The following is a 26973-nucleotide window of genomic DNA, read 5'->3' on the forward strand; positions in this document are numbered from 1 at the left end:
CAGCTGAGAGGTGAAAGGTACATATCTACAAACTGGCAGATGAGTCTAGGACAAATTAGGACAGTAAGAAATACACGACAAGTGCTTGTGTCTGAGGAGTGAGATGATCAGTTGAGTATCACAACGGAACATTAACAGCATTTGGGGAAAATCAATAATTACATGAGTTTGCCAGCCTAATATGAAGAATTGCTGGACATCTGGAATTGTTTGTCTCTGTTATTTCCTTTTGAGAGCTAGTAATCATAATGTTGTCTTAATTAATATAAAAATCTCCTCATGTCTCAGGTGAAGATACAGAGAAGCTTTTAACAGAAGGGTATTTAGGAACAGAGAAAGGAAATCCAGCACATTGTCCTACATTTTCTTTAAAAATAGCTATGTGTAATCACCAGAATACTACTGTTGGGAGAAATGTCTCACATGATTTAGGTGCTGACTGAGTCTTCCGCATTGCAGTACTGTTAAAAGCTATTACTGTCTGCCATCTAATAGGGAGCTCTGGTCTAAACTTAAATAGCCTTGGTGTCATTATGAGTTGCTCACACAGTGAAGGTATGACATTTAGAAGCAGACAGTTTCTCTTTCTTCTTCTGTGTAACTGCTGGCAAGTCTGGAAACTGCTGCCATAGGGAGATACCACAATGTGCAGATACCATAGTTACAAAAAAAACATGCCTTCATTTCTTCCTGAAGGACTTTATTAGCTTATTTAATAGTACTAGTACCATCTAATTGACAAAACAGAGAGCTGTGATTCCAGATGCCTGTACTATGCCACTTCCACTTGGGCTAAAAGAATGGCTTTCCATCAGTGACAACAGCACAGTACTTTCAATAATGCTACCATATTCTCTACGGCATAATTTGGGGTATTTTATGGCCTTTAATTAATGAAAACACAAACATATTTTCAAATACTTTGTAAGCAACTGGAAATACAAACTTTCCACAGCCAAGCAAGTGTATTGCAGATGTCATCTGTGGAGGTGGGGAAAGACAAGAGGATAAAAGATAACATTAAAAAAAAAAAAAAAAAAAAAAGGCTAGTGAGAGGGGGAGAGGAGGAGAAGGAGGGCAGGAATGGGATGGTGCTCCAGGATCTGTGGCAAACAGTAAAGAAAAATATTTAGAGGTGTCAGAGAAGTAAAAGTGTCTCCAGTGACACAATTATTTGAATTTTAAAATAGGGCCTCTGTAGACAGTCAAGTAAGGAGATGCTGAGGAATACAGTGGGGAAAAATTAAGGATGAAGAGAATTGCTTAGGATGGATATACCTTTTAATATTATGAGCACTGGAAGGCTAGCACAAGGTTTCTGCCATTTTAAGCAGTAAGTGCTCTGTGCCAGCCAGATTTTGAGATTAAGTTCCTATAAAAGTAATTATTTAGGCCTATGTGAGGATATTATTTCACATTCACAGGAAGAATTCAAACTATTCCTTCTAAGACAAAAAGTTCAGTGTTTGAGATATGGAGTGGTTCTGCAAGGTCTGATTTCTTAGACTGATTGTCTTGTCATACAGATTACTGGGTTTGGAAGCTGGCACTAATGCTGTGATGATGGGTTTGCTTCAAAATTCATATATTATGTGAATGCAGAACTAGCACACAGACTAGGGAAGCTAGTTATCCGGGTTGTCCTTTGAGACCAAGTTGTGGGAAATCAGCTTGGTCTGCAGTGTTTCATGAGGTTTTTCATGTCTGTCCCTGTTAGGAAGGCAGATTGCCTCAGGGAGCTGATCCTGGAGAACAGAACAGAATACAATATTTCATTTGAAAGGGTTGGTTCTGCAATAAACATCTAGTTCAACTGCCTGACCAACTCAGAGCTGACCAAGCTAAAGCATGTTATTAAGGGCATTGTCCAAATGCCTCTTAAACAGTGAGGGAATTGACCATCTCTCTAGGAAGCCTGTTCCAGTGTTTGGCAAACTTCTCAGTAAATAAATGCTTCCTAATGTTCAGTCTAAACTGCTGCAGCTTTGAACCCTTCCCATGGGTTCTACCACTGGATACCAGGAATAAGAGCTCAGCACCTCCCACTCCCCTTCTCTTCCTCGGGAAGCTATGGAAAGTGGTGAGGTCACCTCTCAGCCTCCTTTTCTCCAGCTGCTGACCAGTTGGTTACACTGTGCTTGATACACCCCAGGATGTGGTTTGCCCTCTTGGTTGCCAGGACACCCACTGCTGACTCAACATGGAGCGTGCTGCCAACAAGCACCCCCAGATGGCTTCCTACAGGGCTGCTCTCCAACCACTCCTCTGCCAATCTAAACTGGTGCAGGGCATTACTCCATCCTAGAAAACCTTCCTGGCAGTCGTGGGATTTGAACCCATATGCCCAAAGACACTGGAGCCTTAATCCAGCACTTTAGACCACTCAGCCATGCTACCCTGGTAGTGATAGCCTCCCTAGCAACTATAGATTACAACTAAAATTCAGGTTTTCACAGTGTGTTTTAAAACAAACATTTCCCATCCAATAGTGAAATATAGCAGGATAAAGGACCAATAATGGCTCTTTCTATAGGCAGAGGTAAACACTCCTTAAAGTGCACCACATATTTCTGGTCCCCTTGTCACCTGTCAGGGAACATCATCTGGAAAGTTCTACAAATATCTCCTTGCCTATGAACCTGAGAACTCTTCCCAAGAAAAGAAAGGGTGATGGTATATTTTTGGGAGGAATCTGTGTTGACATTGCATTCAAGTTTATGTTTTTATATTTTTTGAGTGTACTGAGACTGGGGCAATGAAACACCCGTCCCTTCACGCAAACGCATGAAGTTACAAATATGTATTGACATGGTAGAAGGTCAACTGCAACAGCTGCAAGATACTGTTCCCTGGAGTTGAGTATCATCTACAGAAAGTAATGGGACCAAATGATCAGAGGGACTGTTTTTTCAGTGTTAATTTCTATTATTCTATGTAATCTACCAGAGTCTGCTATCTATGTCCTCACATGTTTTTGTTAAAGTTCCTTTGACTGTTTCAGCTTTTAAGTACATGCATTTATCCATATATCTACTTACCCAAATTAAAGGATGTGTATTAAAGTATTTTCCACCCTTGTTTGTGCATCAGTCACTGTACATAGAGTGGCTTGAATAGAAGCAGTATTTGAAAGATGCAAACGAAAAGTAAAGGAAGAAAATAGCATTATATAAGGCAAGGCAGAAATGCAGATGACACAAGGATTGTTTTTAAGGACACAGATGACTAGGTCATTTCAAGGCCACAACTTTGACCCACTGCCTTGGATTTTGCACAGAACCATTCATTGTGGCTTTGTTGACAATGAGATATGAGGATTCAATCCTTACCTTCATACTTGGCTTTAGTGGATATTCACCCTGTATGAAAAAAATAAAAGTGTCTAATAAGTAATTTCATTTTGCCTGCCTGAATTCTTACATGTTTTTCCCGTAGTGTTGTTTGTTGCTAGATTAAAAGGTTCTTTAATATCCTGTACTTCCTCTTTGTGAAGGTAGTTAGAAACTATGATCAAATAACCTCTCAGTCGTCTTTTTGTTGAGATAAAGACATTGATATTTTAAAGGCTCTCAACACTATTTTTTGTGTCTCTGAAAGTCTCTGACATTCTACAATTTTCAAACTTTTCCTTATATATGGTATTAGAACTAATTAATATAGAACATTACTATGGTATTAGAACTATAGTACTCTAGTATTCATATAGTATTCCCCTACAGATCTGTTTCTAGGAAGAGGTGAAAACATCTTCTTTGTTGCTGCTTTGTCTACATGCAGTCAAGGATCATTATAGCTCTTTTTTGCTATTTGTAGTCCTTTCTGAGCATGTGTTTATGAATTATTGCTTAATTGCTTGCCCACTACAGCCTCTTCAAATCGGTTCTGGCTGTATGATTTATTTTTTATCCTAAACATTCCAGAGTTATTTTTCTTCTTGTACAAATCACAACATCCATCAAAACATATTTTAATTCTATTTTTATGAATCTTTATTTTCTAGAAATACAATTTTTACATAAACATTTGCGAGAAAATAATTTATTTCTGTCTTTCATTCTTTTACTACGTAGAGCTCTTGGAGGCAGTGTTGTTGGAGATTCAAAGCTCCAATGGCCTTGGAGAGATTTTTGTGTAAATAGTAAAATTTGGAGGGCAATAGTCATTTCACATATGTGTTGCTGTAATTACCGGTGCCACAGGAAATATATTTATTACAACAGTATATCTAGAGCTACAAAATATAGAGAAGAGTGTGGTCTCAAAATTTACTTTGATCAACTCAAGATTTTTGCAGAACTGTACTTATCTTGCATTGCCTTCATTGTCAATACATCACTGGTTTTATGTTCTTAAAGCAGCAAGAATGAAGAAGCTCAGAAATGGCATTAGAATTCCAATTGGTGTTTTTTCCAGTACTATTCAGCATAAGTACTTGAAACAGACTATTGTATTTTTATATACTCTGTAACATTTCTATCAGGGGGCAACTTTCTATTCACTTATAATTGTGTAGGTTATAAATTATAGTCTGCATTTCTTCTATCAAAATGCACAGCTAGTGATACTTAGCTGTAAAGAAATATATCCTTAGGCAGTGAATATAGTCAGAAATTACTAGATGAATTTAACCAAGAAGGTAGAAAAATTCCATATTGATGTAGTACATAAATTTTCGACTGTGGGACAATGGCCCCCATTTATTAACATTTTATCTCCATATTGAAATGCCTGACCTTGCTTCAGCAGTTTTATGGCTAGCAAGAACTCTGGAAGTTCAATTTTTCCCTCTAGAAAAAGAAAGCAGCTATGTTGATGGGAATAAATACAACTCAGATGTAATTTTTCTGTTTTTCTTCAGATGTAATAAAAAAGATGAATACCTCTATAGCATAACAATTCAGATAATAAAAAGACCAACTGTCATAAAAGTAGGGAGAGGATAGATACTGATGTTATACACAAGTGAAACACTAAAAGTAATTTTTTAGTTATTTGGATGTCTAAAGTCACAGGTAAAGATTGCTTACTCTTCATGTACATTTCCCAGAACAGCTGAGCAGGTATGCAGCAAAACCTTGGGCAACTAGTGGTACTGCAAGTGAAAATTAGAAATCTAAGTTCAGGAAACAAATTCGGGAAAAAAAGCCTCACATGCTTAAGATCTTGAAATGCTTAATACTTGAGACAGTTATTTATCAATATCAAATCCCAGGGCCTTTCATCTATTTTAAATTGCAAACCTTACTGAATTAGAGACCAAATAACTATGAGAGCAAGGGTAAGAACTCCCAGAAATCCATTCCTAGGAAGGTGCTGGGTGCTTCAGGGCTTGAAGTGGTGGCAGGACTCTGACAGACTGAATCTTGGTCCTAGAGGAATGTAACCTCTGCCCTAGGTAGATACCTAAGCTCTGCTGGAAAGAGAGTCTCAGATGCTCTTTGCCAATTCAGACAAGCTGCATGTCAGAGCTTTATTGTCCCGCATATGATGCATCTAGAGCATTGATGCCTAGTTTAGCATGCTACAAATTGCTCTTCTAGAACTGGGTGCCTGACTTCTGAAGCATCGCATGTCTGCTCACAGGTTTTGAAAGCCACACAGGCGCCTTAAAAATAATAAAAAGAAAATCTAAAACAAAACAAAATATAACACTATCATAAAGCTACTAGTCCCAACATTACATAGAAAGGAAAATAAATTTGATATTATGTCTGAAAATTCACAGCAACTGCTCTTTACCAGGGAAGAAAAGCTCTACTTTTATACAGAAAGTTAATTTAGCATCACCACCTGACAGATGGACTCCCCAGCAGGGACTTAGTCTTCTTTTTTCCCTCGTGTTTGACAGACCCACACAGTTTTAGAAAGTCTCAGGCAGTGAGAGGTGAGTATTCTTTCAGGATGAAACAGAGGGGCAGTTTCCAGGCAAGCCAGTACAGAGGCAACTTTATAAATCAAGCCATGACAGATTAATCAATGGGAGGTTTATTTTTTTTTTTTTTAAGTGACCTGTGTTAAAAAAAAAATAATGGAAGAGACTGGTTTCGTTTCTGCAAAGTGAAAAATGTCTGAAAGGATGCAAAATTGTGTACTCCAAGCACCCCATTGTTCCTTTGGCCTTGCTCCATCCAATAACTACTTTATTTAAACAGGAGCAAAAGATCAGACTGTTTAAGGACCCTTCAAACCTATGTTTGACACACAAATGTGAGACTTCTATTAGTCCTGAGACTGCCACTGGGAGTGATAATCTATATAACCCTGTTGATGGTATGCTGTTAGACAGAATAAATCAGCTTACATAGTCCTCAAAAATCAGAATTTTAGAGTGTGAGAGGCTGCATACGGGGCAGAAGCAGTAAGCCAGGGCAAGAACACAGAGATGCGATTGCATAGGTAAAGGGAAGAAAGAACATGATTCACAAGAATAAGAACTAGAAGTCCCTGAAATTTACACTTCCAGAAGCTGCCATCTGGATATTAACTTTCCACTGATCTAGTAAGATTAATTCCAGTGATAGACTCCACTGAAGGAAAACTTAGATAGACTAGGACTCTTTAGCTTGAAAAACAGGTGTGAAAAGAGTCTACACAATCCTGAATGGCACTTAATAGGTGAACAGAGTACAAAGTTTCTACTTGTGAAGGTGAACAAATTAGACTAAGTGGCAGTTTCAAAATAAGCAAGAAGATACACCACTTCACATGATTATGATGAAGTAAGGGAATTTTTTCCACATGGTGGTTCATTACCAAAAGATTACATGGCTTCAGAAAGGAATTAGACAAATGGTTAAAAGAAAGATAAATCAGGATTATTAAACTCAAAGACATAATTTTCAGTATGTGTAAATTTGAACCACAAAATATTGCAGCTTGAGAAAATATCCATAAATATTTATATCCCTGTATTCATAGAATCATGGAATGGTTTGGGTTGGAAGAGGCCTCTAAAGGTCTTCTAGTCTAATCCCCCTGCAATGAGCAGGGACATCCTCAACTAGATAGGTTACTCAGAGCCCTGTCTGGCCTGGCCTTGAACGTTTCCAGGGATGGGACTCCTACAAACTCTGAGGGCAACCTGTTCCAGTGTTTCAACACCCTAATCATAATTTTTTTTCTTGTACTTAGTCTGGATCTACCCTCTTCAGTTTAAAACCATTACCCATTGTCCTATCACAACAAGCCCTGGTAAAAAGTCTGTCCCCATCTTTCTTATAGGTCCCTTTTAAGTACTGAAAGGCCACAATAAGGCCTCTCTGGAGTCTTCTGTTCTCCAGGCAGAACAACCTCAGCTCTCTCAGCCTGTCCTCATAAGAGAGGTGCTCCATCCCTCTAATCAGTTCTGGGTCCCTCCTCTGGACCCGCTCTAATAGATCTATGTCTTGCTAGACATTCATTATTGGTCGCTGTCAGAGGAAGTGCTAATTGTTACTTCTTCAAGGTTTAATTATTCTGTCTTGGTTTGTTGTATGTACTAAACAGGATGTGAAGTGTTAACAAGGATGAAAGACCTACACAAGGTTTAAAGACATTCAGAGATTATTAAAAGCATCTTATCTGAACCACTGCAGAATATAAGACAGATCTACACTATATAGTATCAATGTCTGACCCGCAATTTTCTAAAAACATCCAATGCAGATAAGAGATTTCAAGTGCTGGATGTTTCTTGAAGAGGCAATGACAGGCTTATTCAGAAGACTTTCTTCATGGAACTGGGCTCTCACTTGGTATCTTGTTCTCTGAGGAGCATGGCCAAATTTGCTACTCTTGAAACACTGCCATGAGACTATGGTTTAAACAGGGCTTACTATCCATTTGCTCACAAAAAAAACCTTATCTTGCAGATGCCATCTGCATAGGTACAAACATGGACAGATCTCAGCTTGCTTATTTTGATGCCAATGTTCTTCTGAAGTTGACCCTTTGAATTGCATTGGCAGATGGACTGCGCAAAATAAGAGTATAACTTGTGAACAAAAGCATATTGAGAGTGTTAATAAGATTATTTTGAAAGGAAATAGTAATATGGTAGAATTATACTGTGGTATAAATTATACTATTCATGAGAATTAAGGTAAGCTGCAGTTGGGTTTGGTTTTCAAATATAGTATGAGTAAAAATCAGTAGAAACATGAGAAAGTTACACTGATGAATAAGAACTTTACAGATATTTAGAGGGCTGAAAGGTATTGTAAGTCTTTCAACAATAGAGTTCAGATTGTTGCATCTTTCATTTTGTCTGTGGCATTTAGTTTTGAATCTCGATTGATGAGTGAGTATTTTCCAAACAAGCTATCTGATCATATTTCCTTTTTTTTTTTTTCTTCAACCAAAAATCAGATCACAATTTTCTCTGCTTGTTTGTTTTTCAAATTCATTCTCAGTGTCTTCAAAAATCTTAGGTTTTTTTTGCACGGAATGTAACTTTTCCAGAAATCAAGCTCTCTTGTTTGTGCTGATTGCCCAGGTTAGTTGCACGCTGCATTTCCTGTCCTGTATTTGAATGATCACAATTAATAAGGTAGAGCAGAAAAAAAAAAGCAAGCAAACAAGCACACAAACAAACAAACAAACAAAAAACACCAAAACCAAAACCAAAATAATAAAAAAGCCAAACCACAATCACCTGACAGTTTATCTGGCTGAACATGCCTTCTCTAGACACTTTCCTAAATGGGAATTTCAGTCTGTTTAAACAGCAACAAAAATAAGCCTATATTCAGGGAGGAAGACTGCTTCTAAACAATGAGAGTATTATCAGTAGTACATTGTCTTAGACCAAAGATCAGCCTGGGCCAGTACCCAGTTTCTAACTACAGGGCAGGCCTATGTAGTACTTCTATTCTCCCCCTGGTTGCTCTTCTAGTGTTCAGCCCCTTGCTGCTCATGAGCCAGTAGATTTTTCCAGATAATCAGTAACCACCTTCTTTTACTGCTTCCCTGTGAACCTATGTAAACTTTTAGCATGTTTAAGCTCTTCTGATAAAGAGCTAGAATGGAGCATGTAGTAGAATATTTTCATCACTTATCTCCTATTCTGGTTTCATGTATCAGCTCTTCTTCCTCAATATGAAGGGAGAAACTAAGGGGAAATGGTCACAGAATTAATATTCAGATAGATAAATAGATAGGAAATTTACATTAATGTAAATTTCAGTGATTTTCACATTTGTTTCCCATTAACTCTTTCTCCACTAACATCCAATAAGTCAATGTCAATAAACTAATGCAGAAAGCAGATGTGCATGGATGCCCAATCCTCAGCTGCTTCCACTGGCGACCATATAATTCCATTGACTAGAATTTAAAATGGCCCTTCCAGGACGAAAGACAAATTTTCAATCTGGTCTTCACTAAAATATCATTCACAGAATAAAATGCTGTTCTTATCACTTTAATAATTATAATTAAATTGGAAAGGTGGTGGGATCCATTAAATTAACAATTATATATAGAGTAATATCATTTACTTAATCTCTTAAGCAGCATTTTGATAAACTGATTTAGGGAAAAAGTGACAATGGGGTCTGTTAGGATTGCAGGTAAAAGACCAGAGTACACTCTTGTCCCTGGCCTGAGGCTGAGCTAATTGGCTTGGGCATGGAGAACTACTGTATGTGAAACTGCTGGAAGTAATAAATAACCCAGTGACATGATGAAACAACTAACAGGGTCACGAGGGTTGGCTGTATTTCACACATCAAAGGAAGAGACAGTCAAACTGCACAGGTACTTGGAGGGAAGGATTGGGGACCTTTTGTAGAACACAGTGTTGTAAGACCAACTGTGGCTAGGTAACCGTACCAGCAATACCACTTAAGGATGAGATTGCCTAGGTAATGGTGTCAGAAATACTGAATTTGGGTACTGCTGTAGCACAGCTGGAACAAGTAAGGAAAAAGTAATAATTGGATGTTTTTTTGGGAAGAGACAAGGATAGAGGGAGGTAAAACAACGGTGAAAAAGGGGGACAAGAGATGGGAAAAAAAAAAGGACAACAGAGCATGTAACCATGTGACTGATGCTGTCCTGGGGCATCTGTGGAGCAGATGCCCTGTGCTTGATCATCACAACTAGAGCAAGACAGTGAACCAGACCGGTTGTTATCACCATTATAACATGAGTCAAACCCGTTCCTGCTATCCAGAGAATGGGGTTGGGAGTAGGGTGAGGGCTTTCCCTGATCACCAAGGGAACACCCTGAGAGACAGCCAAGAGTCCAGCTGCCACCATGGCAGTGCCCATTCAGTCAGTGCCCAGTCTCATGGCATAAATAGCCACTCTCTGCTTTGGCTTTTACCTTGGCTGTATTGCCGAGGTAAAAATTAAGAGACACAACGGCCCTCCATGTCTGCCCAGGTATGCATTTAGCCCAGTCTCCCATCTGACAGTGACCACTGACACCAAATAGAGAAAAGTTTGCGAACAGGACAACAGAGAGTGCTCTTCCCTCCAGTAGGCACTCCCTTCTATTTATAACCCCACCTGAATATTATATCTGCATTTCAGCTCTCAGTAAACCTGATAATGGATTTGCTGTCCATCATATTCTGTGGCCAGAAATCTGGAAGCTTAGCTCTGCATTGTACAAAAATTATCTTGACTTGCACAATTTGATTATCTTGACTACTTATTCTTTCATAAATTAGAAGGGAAATTTGATTTTCACTCGGTGAGGACCACATTTTATTGAAATCTTTACATCTATTCATATTTTGATTGCATTTGAAAAGTTTTTTTCAGAAACAAGAAAGAGATGCCATGGTATAGTTTGGAAGTATCACACATGGAGCAAAGCACTGCAGCCCACATTTGACTCTGAAAACACTAGGGCCCTCATTATCCTCTGAAGTCTGTTAAGTATGAGGAAACTACTCTTTAAAATATCAGTAGGAAATCATTTAACAATGTTTTATGTGTTGAAAGAGGAAAATTAATGTATGTCTTTATATAAAGAATAAGGATTGATTACTATTTTGAACATAAATTAAAGCCCAGAACACTAATATGAAAAAAAAAAAAAATTCATTTGAAAAACTGGAACAAAAGTATTATGTATCAGACTCTTTTTCAAAACATAAAACAGACTAAAAATATAAATACAGGGTATTAGTCAATGAACTGATTTTTTCTCATACATGTTGGGAGTGGAATGTGTATAAATTCTACTAAAATGCCATTCTTTCTGCCTGTTCCCACAATCTCAAAAGCAAACAAATCTTGTTGCCATGTTGCAGCAGGTGAAATGAGAAAAGATGAACTATTGTATTTACAACATATTATTCCACAGAAATCAACCAACTCATTCACCAGTTTATCTGAAAAGTAGAACTACAAAAATATCAGAATATCTGGTGTGCAATCAGTATTACTGTCTGGCAGCCTTAAATCAAAAGAATAAAAGTGCATCTAAATGATTGAGGGTAAATATATTTTAAAAAATCTATACCTCAAAAAAAAAATAAAGCAAACTCTGCTATTTGCTAAGCTTGGATTTTTTGTTGTTTGTTTGTTTTAATATTTTAAAGAAATGCACATCAAAGAAGGTTTTATTTTGTGCTCTTGACATAAAATATGAACTTTAAACAAGATTATGTGAAGCTCATGTATATGCAGAAGGAGTCTAGCTTACAACTTAAACCAGAAAAACATATTTCAAAATATAATTTAAAACATTTCTCTCAGTTGAAAAGAATGATTGTAGGTATTTCCATGGCAGGAGACCCAGTGACAAGAGGGAACTGTCATTAATGAAGTAGTGAATGGAGGTTTGTCATGATCAAAAAATTAGAACTGTGGTAAAAATGGGAAAATGTTTCAAGGAAATGTTCTTTATATAAGTAAGATCAGCATTATTAAGATTTAATAGCTGGACATTAAACAAGGTTGTACGGAGAAAGGATGACATTTTTGCTAAATCCTTGTTAATCTTTCAGATACTGAAAGACAATGAGACAGAAAGCAGACTGTATCACAGTGAAAGAAGGGTGTGAAATGGAGCACTGTACCAAAATAGCATAGCTTATGGTGAAATAAACCAAATTAGTGTTATTAAGTGAATATAATGAACTAGTGTGCACACAAGTCAGGTGCCTTCTGTGGGAAGGAAATAGATAGGTAAATGAAATTAAAGTGCAGAGAGGTGAATCAAAACATCCAGAACCTTAAGTCAGCACTTACCTTTGAAACATGCAAAATTGAAAGTAACTCAAGCTGCACAATCTTATCAGAGAGGTTCTGTAGCATCTGTCAAAAATCTGGAAAAGCACGAAGGTCTGTTTCACTATTATGGCTTCAGGACATGATGATATTTGTTCCTCGGAGGATGGGAGATACTCTAACAAAATATAGGCTGGATCTTAGAAAAGTACTGTAGTTTTGATAGAATAAAGCACTGGCAGGAGGACAGAATAGGAACTACAGCGGACATTTCCCACCTCTACTCACTTTTATATCTAATTATATATAAGTAATACAAAAAGTTAGCTGAGGTATTTACAAATTATTCTCTTGTATGCATACTTTGAAAAGGGAGAGGCATGTATTATATTCTCAGAGGAAGCCACCAGTATGTGGAACCTCTGAAAAATTAGTCTCTACATATTTATATTTACATTTTAAAAATAAGCCCCAAATAACTAAATACTCAACAAGCTTACACAATTCAGCTAAACAGATTTTGAAACTTGGGAGCTGCAGAAGATCATACAACACATCATCAGGAAAGATACTGATTCTCCACCTTCTATCAAACTTATTCTAATGGTGTTGCCAAACCATGTCTGGACCAACAACAAATTAACTTTCTATCTTTCATTATTCAGAACAGAACATAAGACTTCAACTATTGCCTTGAAAATTAACTCCCCTCTTTCATTATCAGGTTAATTAAAAGCCCTAGAAAACAAGTCCCCCTGCCATCTATCTGCTGGATTTCATAAGTCTTTTCAATTTATCACAATTTCAATATCCTTAGCTCTCTGTTTGGGTTTTCAATGGTTTATAATTCTTCCCAAGTTTTCTTGCTTTCTGGGATCTGGTTCCTTTTATGTTTCTGACAATTCTTTCTTTGCAACTAGGCTACTTTTTCCTGATGGTTTCATTTTCTAGCATTTTCTCTTGTGAATCATGGATAGAAATATATGGAAAGATAACTGGATTTCTTTCAAACTACCTGAATACATGGGGGTTTTGTTTGTTTGGGTTTTTTTTTTAGACTTTCTCAGTGACTTTCCTTAATTACTGTTTCCTTATTCCATGGAGCTCCTCAGACTTGACATGCAGTAAGTGTCTACTCTGGGACACAGGTAGAATGCTACTGTCACCATTTGATTGCAGGGTGACAATAAACCGTGGCAGATGCTTTGTTAACCCTGTCTCTCCCCTCAGCCACCTGCTTCCCACTAAGGACATGCAATAGGAGGAAAAGAGAAACAGACTTGCAAGTTGGAAAAAAAAAAAAAAAAAAGTTAAAAATGTTTTACTAATGCTACTAATAAAATAGAGAAAATAATACAAAATATACAAAACCAATCTTGAATTGTCCCGGTAGCTCAGTACTGCTCCAGCAGCTGCATGGCAGGCACCCACAAGTCCTGGGTTGGACTCTACAGCAAACTGGAACTGGATTCAAGGATGCAGGATCTGTCACTAGGCCTCAGATTGTAGGGATGACCCACAGGATCCTCCCCAGATGCCGGCCATAGTCGAAGAGAAACAAGACACTTGCGATCTCCCACTTTTATATGGAGTACCATGTGGATGGGATGGAATACTTGGTCAGTTTTAGTCACCTGTTCAGTTCACTCCTCCTTGCTTATGGGATGTGCATTCTGATCAGCGACCTTGCATACCATTGCTATGTCTGCCAAACATGTATCCAACTTCAGAAAAGTGCAGTTACTTAGAAGAACTTAGCTGAAAGGAAAATTCACTAAAAGAGAAACTGGTCTTGTTTTTAACAAAACTAGGACAGCTACTTTCAGCAAATAGACATGCTTCTGCAAAAAACTTCCAAATAGAACCGCTTCAGAATATGGTTTACTACCATTTATTCAAACCTACCATTAATTATTTAAAGTGTGAAACACATTATTTTCTCTAAAAGAAGGCAAATCAGTGGAGAAAAAAACCCCACAGATGTTTGCCTGCTTCTTGATTATTTTGTATTATTTAATGCCTTTGTGCAAATTTATTATAAATTCATTAATGTATAGTTAAATTGGTTGATTCAAAAATTTAGTTCATCTACCCACATTTCTTTGGCATATGAATACCTTAAATTTTGTCTTGTTTCTCACATGTGAAAGGTTAATAATTCTTTTAGATATGTTATAATAAATTGGCTTTTTTTTTTTACTTTCCATCTGGAAGGCACATAATAAATTCTTCCAGAGGTTAAAAAGCCCTTGAAACTGAAGCACAAGGAGAACACAGAACACTGAGGCAGGGAAGATCTCAACGGGATATAGAACGCTACAGTATGCAAATGCATATGCCTTGATTTAAATAAGATATTAGCATATTAGTTTGGCCTGAGTGTATAAATCAAATAAAACTGACCCTTGACTTTGTCTGCTATCCTTGAATACTACAGGAACTACAGATGCCCTCGCAGTTTCCTTTCACAAACCCCACCCACATTTTACATAAAGATAGAATTTCATAGAGCTGTTAAATTTAAGATGGCCATTTCAGAGCTCACCTTCCTGGGGCTAAGCTCTGTCAGATTTGGGAATTAAGCTCATTAAGTTTCTTATAAAACCCCTTTTCTCCTCTAGTAGTATGGTGGTGATGAATGGTTGTGTCTGAAGAACTGCAGGTGTCTTTGATGGACAGCCTGCTTCAAAGGAGTTGAAGTTCTCACTCTCTTTCCTTGCTCTCCTGCCTGCTAGGCAGAGTTGTATTACAAAGAAAGTGCCCTCTCCTACTGTTTTATCCCCTTGTACAAACTCTTAGAAAGAAGGGGTTATTTTTAATTTTATTTTTAAATAAGATTCAGGCTAAGAGAGATTTTTCAACATCCTCAAGTGGAGAACAACAATGTATATGAAAACAAAACAAAAAAAAAGGATGTTAAAAAAAACCTGAGTTTCATGTTGGTCTTTTCAGAGAGTAATTGTGCTTTAATCACAAGTCAGAAAAATTCCTGTTCTCCATTCACGGCCCATGAAGTTAAATATCTATTGGTAATCATCACTAAATGAATGTGAATATACACTTTGTCCTTGAATGCTATTTGTTTGTCAAGGTACCTAGAATGTTTGTACAACATATTTATATGGACAGGAAAATCTAGTTTACTTTCAAAGTCATACCTTTGCTTGACTGAGGTGAAACTTCCAATATAAATATGCTCTTCCAATAAAAATGCTCTTTACATAGGAAGTTTCATTTCACAAAAATTTTTAAGACAAAAATGTACAAATCCAAAATTACCCTAGCCTTTTTCCAGTGCTGCTAATTTACAATATGCAGGTCTGTTGGTGATGTATCATAACAAACTATGAAACAGATTCACGCAACATGATGCTAATAATGAATTTTGGAAAAAAAAAAAAAAAAAAAGGAAGGGAGGGGAGGAATAAAAGTATCTTTTTTGGAATCCATTTTAAAATGATACCAATGGATGAAGGCAGATGGGACAGTGAAATATTTGCAGATTCCAACTACCATCTGTCCATAATTTATTATCCATCTGATTGTAGGTTATTATTGTTTTTCTGCTATCATTAAACACTTGTTATTTATCTTGTTACACCACTTCAGCATTTAACATTGAGACCTTCACAGACTTGAGTGCTGTTATCTCCAGTGACCTATAATTTATGTAAGTCCTTTTGGTGTCCTTACTTCAGTTCACCAGGCATCTAAAAGTGAATATTGCTCTCAGCTTAGATTGCTGATTAATTAATTTCTACCTTCTCTATCCCTGCATTGCAGCCTTGGGTTATGAGTTTAAAGTAATAATTCACTGTTGCATATAGTTTGTCAAGTTAAATTCCACAAACTTCTGATAGAGTTCAATTTCCATGCTACATTTAGTAGCTGGTCCCTTAGAAATTAATCCCTTTCTATCTGTGATTTATTTTTTCTTCTGCTGCTTAGTGACAAAAATGGATTTTTCCCCCTGATCTGCTGTGATCTGGCTGCCTTTCCTGCAGTATTCAGTGTAAATGACATGACTCCATCTGCTACTTTTTTCTCCCTTGTGTAGTTTTAGCTCTGAAGATTACAACGCAAGTTAGAATGTCACAACTGCAGGTGGCAGAACTACATACAGCTCTAAATAGAGACTGGTAGCAGTGGCAAAGTTTGAGTACAAATCTAAACATTCCCACCACTTGTGCATATATGAAATTCCTCATCCAGTCCCTAGACATAGAGCCAGCTGCCTTTCATGACTATTTGCCATTAGCACAATAAGGTTTGTTTCCATGTTGCTGAATCCAGAGAAGAGCAACAAGACTGGTGAAGGGACTTGAGCATAAGACCTATGGGGAGAGGCTGAGGGAGCTGGGGTTGTTTAGTCTAGAGAAGAGGAGGCTTAGAGGTGACCTCATCACTCTCTATAACTACCTGAAGGGAAGTTATAGCCAGGTGGGGATTGGTCTCTTCTCCCAGGCAGTTAGCAATAGGACAAGGGGGCATGGGCTTAAACTCTGCCAGGGGAAATTTAGGCTGGATATTAGAAAGAAATTCTTTACAGAGAGAGTGGTCAGGCATTGGAATGGCTGCCCAGGGAGGTGGTGGACTCGCCGTCCCTGGAGGTTTTTAAACTGAGATTGGACATGGCACTTAGTGCCATGATCTAATAAACGGACTAGACTTGGACCAAGGGTTGGACTCGATGATCTCTGAGGTCTTTTCCAACCCAGTCGATTCTGTGATTCTGTGAATGAGTTGTGAATTCAAAGTAACCTGCTACCTTTTCTTTAACAGTACATGTTCACCAAAGGTGAACCATCCATCCTTTAGAAATTAGCCTCTGTTGCTCAGCATCAGCCTTCCTACTCTTTTTATGTCTATAATGAGGAACACAACTAAAGATCTGGATTTAAAGTTACAGAACCTGTGGAAAATATTGTACATTTTTTCAAACTAATTTTCACCCCAAATTGAGACAGATAATCAAGATAACTCCTCTAAGAGAATTGAGTACTCAAGAAAATTAATAAACTTTGAAATATTTCACTTATATTTCTTGAATTAACTCATAACACCATTAAAGGTTTGGTTTAGTTCTGCATCCTCCCAGGAGTCTCAAAAATTATCTCATAGAGTGGTTTAAACCTTGTTTTCTGTGGTTGACAATAATTATTTAAATGAGGATGACACCACACTATGGGAGACTTCTTAGTAGCCTCCTCTTTCCCTCTAGTTCTCATTTCCATACATCACTGTCAGTCCTGACCTTCCTGTCCTCCTCTCCAACAAAGGCAGGTATCTCATTGTGCACCAAATTCAAACACTTAAACAAGGAAAATTTCTGACCTAAATGTGCAGGACATCAGTGTGATAACATTTTAGGAACAAAAAAATTAAAGTTGTATTTGTAGACTATTGATCCTCAGATTTGAATTCTTGTCCACATTTTGCAAAAGTGCATGTTTTCCCCCAGAATTTTCTTTTATTTCTTGCTCTTATCAGGAACTAAACCTCAATCTACAAAACAAAAAAGAAATCTTCAAAATATGTTTATCTAGTAACTACTGAAGCACTGATTTCAGCAAGTACTGGCTAGCATCCCAAGCTTTATTCAGAACTGTAAGTAGGAAATTGGTTCTAAATCACTCATAACCTTTTGGAGTCAGTACTCATAATGAGAATTCCCTAACCATCACATAGATTAATTCTTTAGCTAAAAATATAGTCCATTTCTGCTGTTAAAGCTAGGATACTGAGCAGCCAGGAATACAAAAACCATCATGATAGGAACAGGTAAGAAAAGTGTGGCTGTTATCTAAATGTTACAGCATTTAATTTGGGATCTTCATGGTCCTAGGTCTTGTTCCTAAAATTTGCGTCATTTTAATCCAATATAAAGTATGTTTACACACTGAGGAACAACTTCCAACAACACAAACCTGAGCAGCTTTAGAAATTCTAATTTTTTTCACAGCATATTACTTGTATAAATGCAGTATTTCTATCCTTCTGCAGTGTGTAGAAAACACCCCATAATCAACTGATATTATTGCAATCATGCATTACAATGATAATATAACGTCAGCTGAAGTAAGCATCATTTATGGAGTACTATTATAGATTAAAGACTGAAATATCCTCAGAATTCTTCGCTGTTGGTCATAGAATCATGGAATCATAGAACGGTTTAGGTTGGAAGGAGCCTTTAAAGTTCATCTAGACCAACATCCCTGTCATGAGCAGGAACATCTTCCACTATATCAGGTTGCACAAAGCCCTGTCCAACCTGATCTTGAATTCTCCCAGGTATGGGGCATCCCCAACTTCTCTGGGCTGCTTGTTCCAGTGCCTCAGCACCCTCATTGTAAAAAATTTCTTCCTTATATCTAATCTAAACCTATTCCCTCTTGGTTTAACACCATTTCTCCTTGTCCTGTCACTATAGGGCTTACTAAAATGTCTGTCCCCATCTTTCTTATAAACCTTTATGTACTGAAAGGCTGCAATAACATTTCCCTGCAGCCTTCTCTTCTCCAAGCTGAAAAACCCCAACTCTCTCAACCTTTCTTCATAGGACGTGTTCCATCCCTCTGATCATTTTCATGACTCTCCTCTGGACCCACTCTAACAGGTCCATGTCTTATACTGGGGACCCCAGAACTGGATACAGTAATCCAGGTGGGGGGGTCTCACCAGAGCAGAGGGGCAGAACCACCCACCTCAATCTTCTGGCCACACTTCTTGTGATACAGCACAGGATACGCTTGGCTTTCTGGGCTGTGGGCATACGTTGCTGGCTCACGTCCCTTTTTTTATCCACCAGTATCCCCAAATCCTTCTCCACAGGGCTGTTCTCAATCCCTTCATTCCCCAGCCCGTATTGATATTGGGGATTGCCCCAACCTAGGTGCAGAAACTTGCACTTGGCCTTGTTGAACTTGTATGTTCATGTGCCCCAGGTGGTCTCAAACCACCTTCTTCTACTATGGGAAGGACTTCATTATTGTCTTGAGGGTGCAGGTGCTTGAGAGGTGTGGGAAGAGTGATTGCCAGTGGTAACTAAGGCAAAAGAATTGTTGAGTATCTCAGCCTTCTCTGTGTTGATTGTCTCTGGTTCTTGTCTCATTTATCAGGAGCCATACATTTTCTCTAATCTTCCTTTTCTGGCCAACATACCCTTCTTACTATGCTTTGCATCTCTTACCAAATTCAGCTACAATTGTGTCCGAGCTTTACTGAGCCGTACACATCCAGGCAGTGTCCCTACATTCTTCACAGGGTACATGTCACTGGTTCCACTGCTTGTGCACTTCCCTCTGACACTTCAGTTTGACCACGAGGTGCTTACTAAGCCGTGCTGGTCTCCTTCCCGTCCTTACCTGATTTCTTATACATGAGAATTAATAGCTCATGCACTCTAAGAAGAATATACCTAAAGAGCTCCTAGCACTTTTCAGCAATTTTGTCCCTGAGGGCAGTTTTCCAGGAGATCCCATCCACTAATCACATCAACGACTGCAAGTTTGTTCTTTTAAAATTCAGCATCCTGACTCTACTCTTTATCTGGTCCGTATCCCTCAAGCTTGTCATAGACTTCTGGAAACTACTTACAGACATAGTGATAACATGGACATATCTGCATTCGTTGGGAGGTGGTGTTGATGTGTTCAGATGTCCTCTAAGAGTTTTCATGTCTGTTGGGATGAAGTCACTAGTAATATCAACAGTTGACAGTGGTGTGAGAACTGATACACAGACGAAGAATGAGGCTATGGACAGATTCCAGGTGGGAAGTCAAAATGTGATACTAAAACAAAGCAACACAGTGAGATACTATGTCATGCAGAAATCTTTTATTTGATCTCTTTCTATTCCTCCTATATTGATTTCTGCTTCTTCAATCTAACCCAGTCTTCTTACTCTAGATTTTTATTAAAATGTTGGTGCTTTTTTATAACTTCTGTCCTTGGGAATATTCCAGAATGCCTGCACTGGAGGTGTTCTAGGCCCAACAAGAGATTTCTTTGAACAGCCTAATCTGTGTAGACCTGGTTTGTGCAGTGGGTTACACAAGATGACCTCTGAAGGTCCACTTAAACATAAATTAATGTATGATTCTATAAATTCAAAATCTTCTGGCATGCTGGACTTTATGTTAGACTGAACTGTAGAACAGGTACTGTAGCTCCATGACAGGTAACAATAACCTGCTTTGAAACATACACGTATGTAATTCCATCCCAGCTGCCATGGAGCATTTGCCATGCCAAATCATAATGGTTTGCAAAACTGCAAGTTCTAATTTAAGAAATCAGGAACTGTGGAAATCCGAATACTACTTGGTCTGATGATAGAAATTTAAATTGGGTCATTTTAGCTGTGCATTATGCTTCTATCTATTTTAACTTATTTTCTGTTATGCTGTTTTTGGGCTACATTGTAAAACCTTCATTCAGGTTGATTCAGCATTAATTCAGAGGCATAGTCCCACTTCTCCATGAAGCTTCCTTGATTTGAAAGGACCTACTCAAATAGTAAAGAATTTGACAGCAAAAATTTGACACACTCTAGTCCTTAGGCAAGCTGTTTCAGTTAAGATTTTTCTATATTGAAAAAATACATTCTTTTTGTGGCACTTTAACAGATGGTATTAGTGGGTTCAACTTTTATGTTACCCTGTGAAGTTAGGGAATACTTAATATTAATAATAATTATAGTAATACAGAATGGCATAGTGTGCTTGAGGATCCATATTCTGTATTCTCTGTAAAACAAGTTGCGGTCAGGATGGAGTCTCCCTTCAGAAAGCACTTGAGCAAATAGTGAAAAATGCTGCATTCTGGAAGTAAACTCAAAGCAGATGGACGGGGCAGCAGGAGGCCATATTGAGGAGAAATGGGCAGCTTCAGTCTCTCTCAATGCATATTCATCAACTCCACCTGTGTATGTAATGACAAACAGCCACACATTAATAACTGAATGGAAAGAATGACTTGCCATTGAAACAGAGATGCTATTCTGAAGTTGTATATGCAATTTCCAATTGTTACTGGTAATGACCTGTCATATAGCTATAAAACATTTATTTTGAAGTAGAATAAGTAGGACTGCATTATGCAGGTGAATACTAAGCTATGGAAACAGTACTCTGTTGCAGTCTAGTTAAGGATCTTGTTCCTTGTTACTCTTGGCCACATCTCTCCCTTCTGTTTCCCAGTGGCAACCTATGCAGAAAGTCAGTAAGGGTGATGATTTTTAAATTGTTATCACCAGTGAGCTGATTGCATTTCAAGCCTTCCCTAATCTGCACATTCACTGTAGGAGTTGTATTCTGCCTGGCACAAACTTTTAGAGGAGCTGAAGCACTGGCTTCCTGAGTGCTGGTATCTCAGATTAGATTTAACTGTGCACTATTTACATTTGGAGTTACACCCTATGTATGTGTCAATTTATCCACAAAGCACAGTCATCTTTTTTTGTCACCTGGTAAATGGTTTATTCCATTACTCACCTGAGACATCTGCTTTGCCAGTTAATCAGTCAGTCATTTTGTATTAGTTTTTAAGCAACAGATTGTAGTTCTAACTTCAGTTAATCCAGGTTCTGTGCTCAGAGATTTTTCTAGTAACTGATCCTAGAGTTCCCTTGGAGTTTTATCCTACAGCTAATTAAGGGGCTGGTTTTATGATTCACTTTACCAGAGCTGAGATACACAGAGCTCTACAGCAAAGAAAAACTACTGAGGGAAAGTGAGGCCAAATTCCACCCTCTCAGCTGAAAGAATGATTTACTTACTAGTAACTTAGTCTGGAAGAGAAATAAAATAGGTTTAATTCTCTCAGACTCTCAGAGCCTGGAATCAAGTGTTTGTGTTTGCTTCTTTGAGGCAAGTTATTAATTACCCTCAAAAAAAAAATCCCACATACACAAAAAAGGGCAACAACAAATTTGCATTTCCAGACTGGTCTTCTAGGCAAGGCTGAGATACTTTGGGAAGTGGTAAGGCCACAAACCTGGAGTAATTTCTAATCCCAGCCTTACCCTCAATGATCCAAGTAAATTGTACCACCCAGCCTCTTGCCCCACAAATTAATTATGTGACTGAGGAGGTAAAATCAGTCTGTGCAATGGGGCAATTTCCTAGGTATTTGAGGAGGTATTTAAATATGTACCCTCAGAAGTAGGAAGAATTAGTACTAGAAGAGGAAAAACACATTTATCCTGCCTCTACAAATGGGCAGATGCACTCCGGGACAGGTGAGGCTCTTGTAGTGACTGGTTAGTCTCTAAACAACGAAAGCTTCAGTGTTTTCTTAAATGTCACAAAAGTTCACAGAAGTCCTTGAATCAAGCATATTTATTTGTCATTTACAGAAAATGTATCAATTATTCAGATATAAGTAGTTACTGAGTACTGGAGAGTGGGCACATTCTTCAGTACCTTCTTTCTAGTTAAGGCCAGTCCTGTGATCCTTTCACAGAAACTGTATGTAAAGTCAGTAGGATTCTTGTTTGTAGTACATAACTAATACCAAGCCTTAAATATCTCCTGCTCTTGAAGAATAATATCTAAAATTATACATTAATTAGTTTTTACCAGTCAGGACATTAATTGTTCTATCATCATGTGCTGCCATCAATCATTATTTAAATGAAAGTTTGGTGTTTGTTTGTTTATTTGTTTCCTGGAGCCTATTTCTATTACTTAGAACTATCTTAAATATCACATTAACATAGCACCTTTTCTCAGTGAGTATGCCAAAGTGGTGTACACACATTGGATACAAAATATTTAATCAAATGAGTGTAGACACCATTTGAAAGCAGGGAAAGGTTAAAGAGGAATAACACATTCTTAATAACATTTGACATTAAGAAGAATACCCTATCCAATGGGAAGTATAGGAAACTTTACAGGATTCAACTGTGTTACAAGAAAGTTGAATTCTTGCATTTATGAAAAATGATGAGATATTTCTGATTAACGCAAATGATCACACCTGTCTCAACTTCTTTGAAAAGTAAAATATCTTTAGGAAAAATTGCCCCAGGCATTTCTTATCAAACTTCTAGATATGGGAAGAAAAAGTGTCCGACCTGCGAAATCACAAGGTGACTCTGTTCTAAGTTCTCCTTGATGATCTTCAGTCTAAAACAGAACTGATGTTTCTGTTTCCACTTGGACATGTAGCATGGTTTCAACATATTCATGTTTCCCTTGATGTTTCTGAAAGGATTTTCCAAAGTTCCCTTTCTTGCGAGAAATAGAGAAATGCAAAAACTACTCAGCATCTCTTCATCTATATATTTCTCTAATTTCATATAGCTTCTCTTTCACAACAGGTGAAATAAACGATAAATGCAGAGCAAGGTAAACAAATCTGTGGGAGGCACATTTTATAAACACATTTATTGCATGTTACTGACTCCTCCCAGGAGTGTTCCCAACACCTCTGCAGGGCTTCCCTCCACAGCCACTAGCCCATCATTTGCCAGAAACTTGTTCTGGTTTGTTGGGACTTCATAACCTTTGGTATCAAGACTCAGGAGCTCGCCCTATGCAATCAAATTCCTTGATAGTATTAGTAATGACCTGAGACCTTTAGCCCTTTTGACCTCACAGTAGTGTCAGACAGCTGTAAGAATACCTCTTTGTTAGCCATGCCAACCAGATATTTCTGCTAAAACCACACATATGCTTGTAACTTTGTCTGTGGTAAGAAATGGACTTCTAGGGTTTGATGTGTTTATCTTTTAAATATCACCCTTTAAAAACAACCTGAGACATTGTCAGGCCAACTTCCCTCTGTAATTTGTGAAGTATTATTACTTGTAAGAAGTCAGTTTTTCATATTTGTATATACTCAGACTAATATGCTACTTCCTTGTTTAAAGAATGTTTCATTCCCTTTCCAAGGAGCTTATCTCAGGCTATTTTATATTACACCTCCTTCTTAGATGGCACTGAAGCACTTCAGCTTTATGAATTTTTTTTTCCTTTCAGTTCCTACAGACACTGGAGGTTTTTAGTGTTTGGGTTTGTGTTTTACTTTCCACTGCTCAAGAAACAGATTTTCAGATTATTCTTTATTTCAAAATCATCCCCCTCCTTATTTATGATTTTCTTCTCTGGTGGTGGCTCACTTTTTTTCTAGGGCTCTTAAAAGCATTCACTTGATTTGTACTTGCTAGTCTCACTTTGAACAGAGACATGTAAAGTATTTCCCCTCTAATTTTTTCCATAGCTATAAAAATGATTATTTTGTATTGTTATTGCTGTAATGCATTTAAGTTCTGAGTCACTTTTAAGCTAAAATACCTTAAACTTGGAGGGAGATGGAAAAGGAGAAAAAAACACCACTCCCTTTTAATTTTATTTTTTAGCATATGTAGAAAACTGGATGTAGAATCAAAGTCCAGCATTTTAGTAAGCAGCATAATGAGACTTTCTGTCCAAATGCAGTCATAATATCTTGTTCTTTCTATTTCTGGCTTGGTAAAACTGATAATAAATAAGTATTTTTGAAAAGTAAAAAATAGGATGTGCATTGAAAGAGCTTTTTAGAGTCTTATTTCTATTATGACTGACTACACTTTTCAAGCATGGCTGTTTTCATAAAATATAAATTGTGAAAACTATTGTATATGTTTTATTATTAAAAATAAGGTATTTCTGTTGATTTCACACAAAATAAAATGAAAACATTTAAGATTTACAAAACCTCATTTTTCAAAGCCTGAACTTGTTTAAGTGACTTTTGCCAAACCCTGCTCTTTGATGTTCTTCCTGATCATGAATCACAGCAACTTTTGATGTAGATTGATGGAGCAACAACCTGAAAATTTACTGAAAATCACTAATATTATCTATACAGAAAATTTCAAACTTGTCCTTTTTAAATGCAAAATAGTTTATCATTACCATTGGTTTTCTTAGACTGGCATTGTGTAATCTGACGTAAAGGAAAAATGTCAAAAATATAATCTCTATTGATCTATTGAAGTGTCTAGACAGGTGGTTTTGCTTTGCTTGGCTGCTTTGGGGCTCTGCTATAGCCCAAGCTGCCTACAGTGTATGGCCCAGCATGTGACACCCATATCTGCACTCTACACAGTAAATTCAGTCTTCATCTGAGTCTTCCTTTCCTTTCCTTCCCATCTCACCTCCTGTGGCAGACACATCTCCCCCACCTCAACCCCTCCCTTTTGACTGAGTCTTTCTCAGAGCAGGGGATATGCAGGTGAAGACCCTCTTCTTTAGATCTGCCAAGAAAACATCCTCAAGGACTGAGACACCTTGCCTTATTATATCATCCATTATATTATATATATTATTCTATTATATCTTGAGAGTTCTTACTTTTTGTGAATGGGTAGATGTGTATTTTGTATCATCATTCTAAAGTTTTGGGGTCCCTTGAGTCTGAATTAACTGTGTGAATTTTGAACTCCTAACTGCTCTCAAAATCCGTTTTATAATGTTGGAGTGCTGAACGATTTTGGATAAACCCTATTTCTAGTTGGTTCTCTGCTAAACAGTTCTGGCTAGACTAAAGTCTATTTGGAGCTTATCACCTGCTTAAATTGATTTTTAAGGTGTTTCTGTGACATCCTGTGGCAGGCTACAACAAAGCCATTGCGGGGAAGTCATCAAGGCATCTTCAAAAAGGAATTAGGGGTTGTTTTATTAAATCCAGACTGATGTCAAAGGTTCATTAAAGACTTCTTGGGAACAGGAGCTGTTAGCAGTTAAACCTAGCCATGAAGGCATACCTGCAGATAAGTGATATGGACATTTGGCTCACCTGGCCCTGAGCACTTCCTTTGAGCTGTGTTGGTAGCATGACAAACACAGAATGGCAATCTCTCCTTCGTCCCCTTTGCCCTCCCCCTGCAATTAGAGGGTTCATTTGGCACCTCTCTTCTAATGCCTCTCACTGAGACAGCTGATGCTTGTCACAGAAGATGACATAATACCAAGTGCATGGTCCATACATCTGAGCATCAAATATTCAGTGCAGTACAACCATGACCATAGATGCCCCTGGAACTGATTCTAGAGTTTCTTGAATTTTAGGACATCAGACTGTATTTGCAAGTCTCAAAAAATCTCCTACTTTTAAGGCCTCAAAAAACTCTTTACATCTAGAGTCTGGGTCTTCTGGTAACTTCTTTAATGGAAATGATGAAGTGGGAGTAAAAGTGGACATTGTGCCATGAGTAACAGATTGAATGAGTTTTTTTCCAGCTCTTATCTGCCGCTCACAATGTGTTGGTATTTTCTGATTGTCATATCAGTGACAGCGATCTTAACAGAAGAACAGGTATTATTAATTTTTTAATTGAGCTTCTCTTGATCTCTTGCCTTTCTGTCTGTTTTTTTGCTGAACCCATTGCTTGACTCTAAAGTGCCTACAGCGTGTGACCAACAGAATGTACTTTTATATTGGAAAAATAGAGAAAAAGCCTTTCCCTAGCCCCACCAGTGTTTATTCCTCTGGAGTAGTCTGAGATGTTATATACAAACCTGGCAACCTCTGGCAATCTACCAAGAAGGTGAGGCTTCACTAGGTATTGAATCAAAATGAGTAAGAAAATGTGTGAAAAATTGAAATGCTAAGGCTGCAGAGAGAGCTTACAGTGCTATAATATATTTAAATAAAATATACAGAAAGTGTTTAAGGCATCTGAATAAGATTTATTAAATATTTAAGGGCTGGTTCTTGTCTCAGTACTAGCATTCCAATTCAAACTACTGCTAACATAAAAAGGCTGAAAAACCAATATTTGTTATAGGCAAAAGAGGTTTACTACTGTGAC

This window comes from Streptopelia decaocto (genome assembly GCF_964273445.1).
Source record: "Streptopelia decaocto genome assembly, chromosome: 1".
Lineage (NCBI taxonomy): Eukaryota > Metazoa > Chordata > Aves > Columbiformes > Columbidae > Streptopelia > Streptopelia decaocto.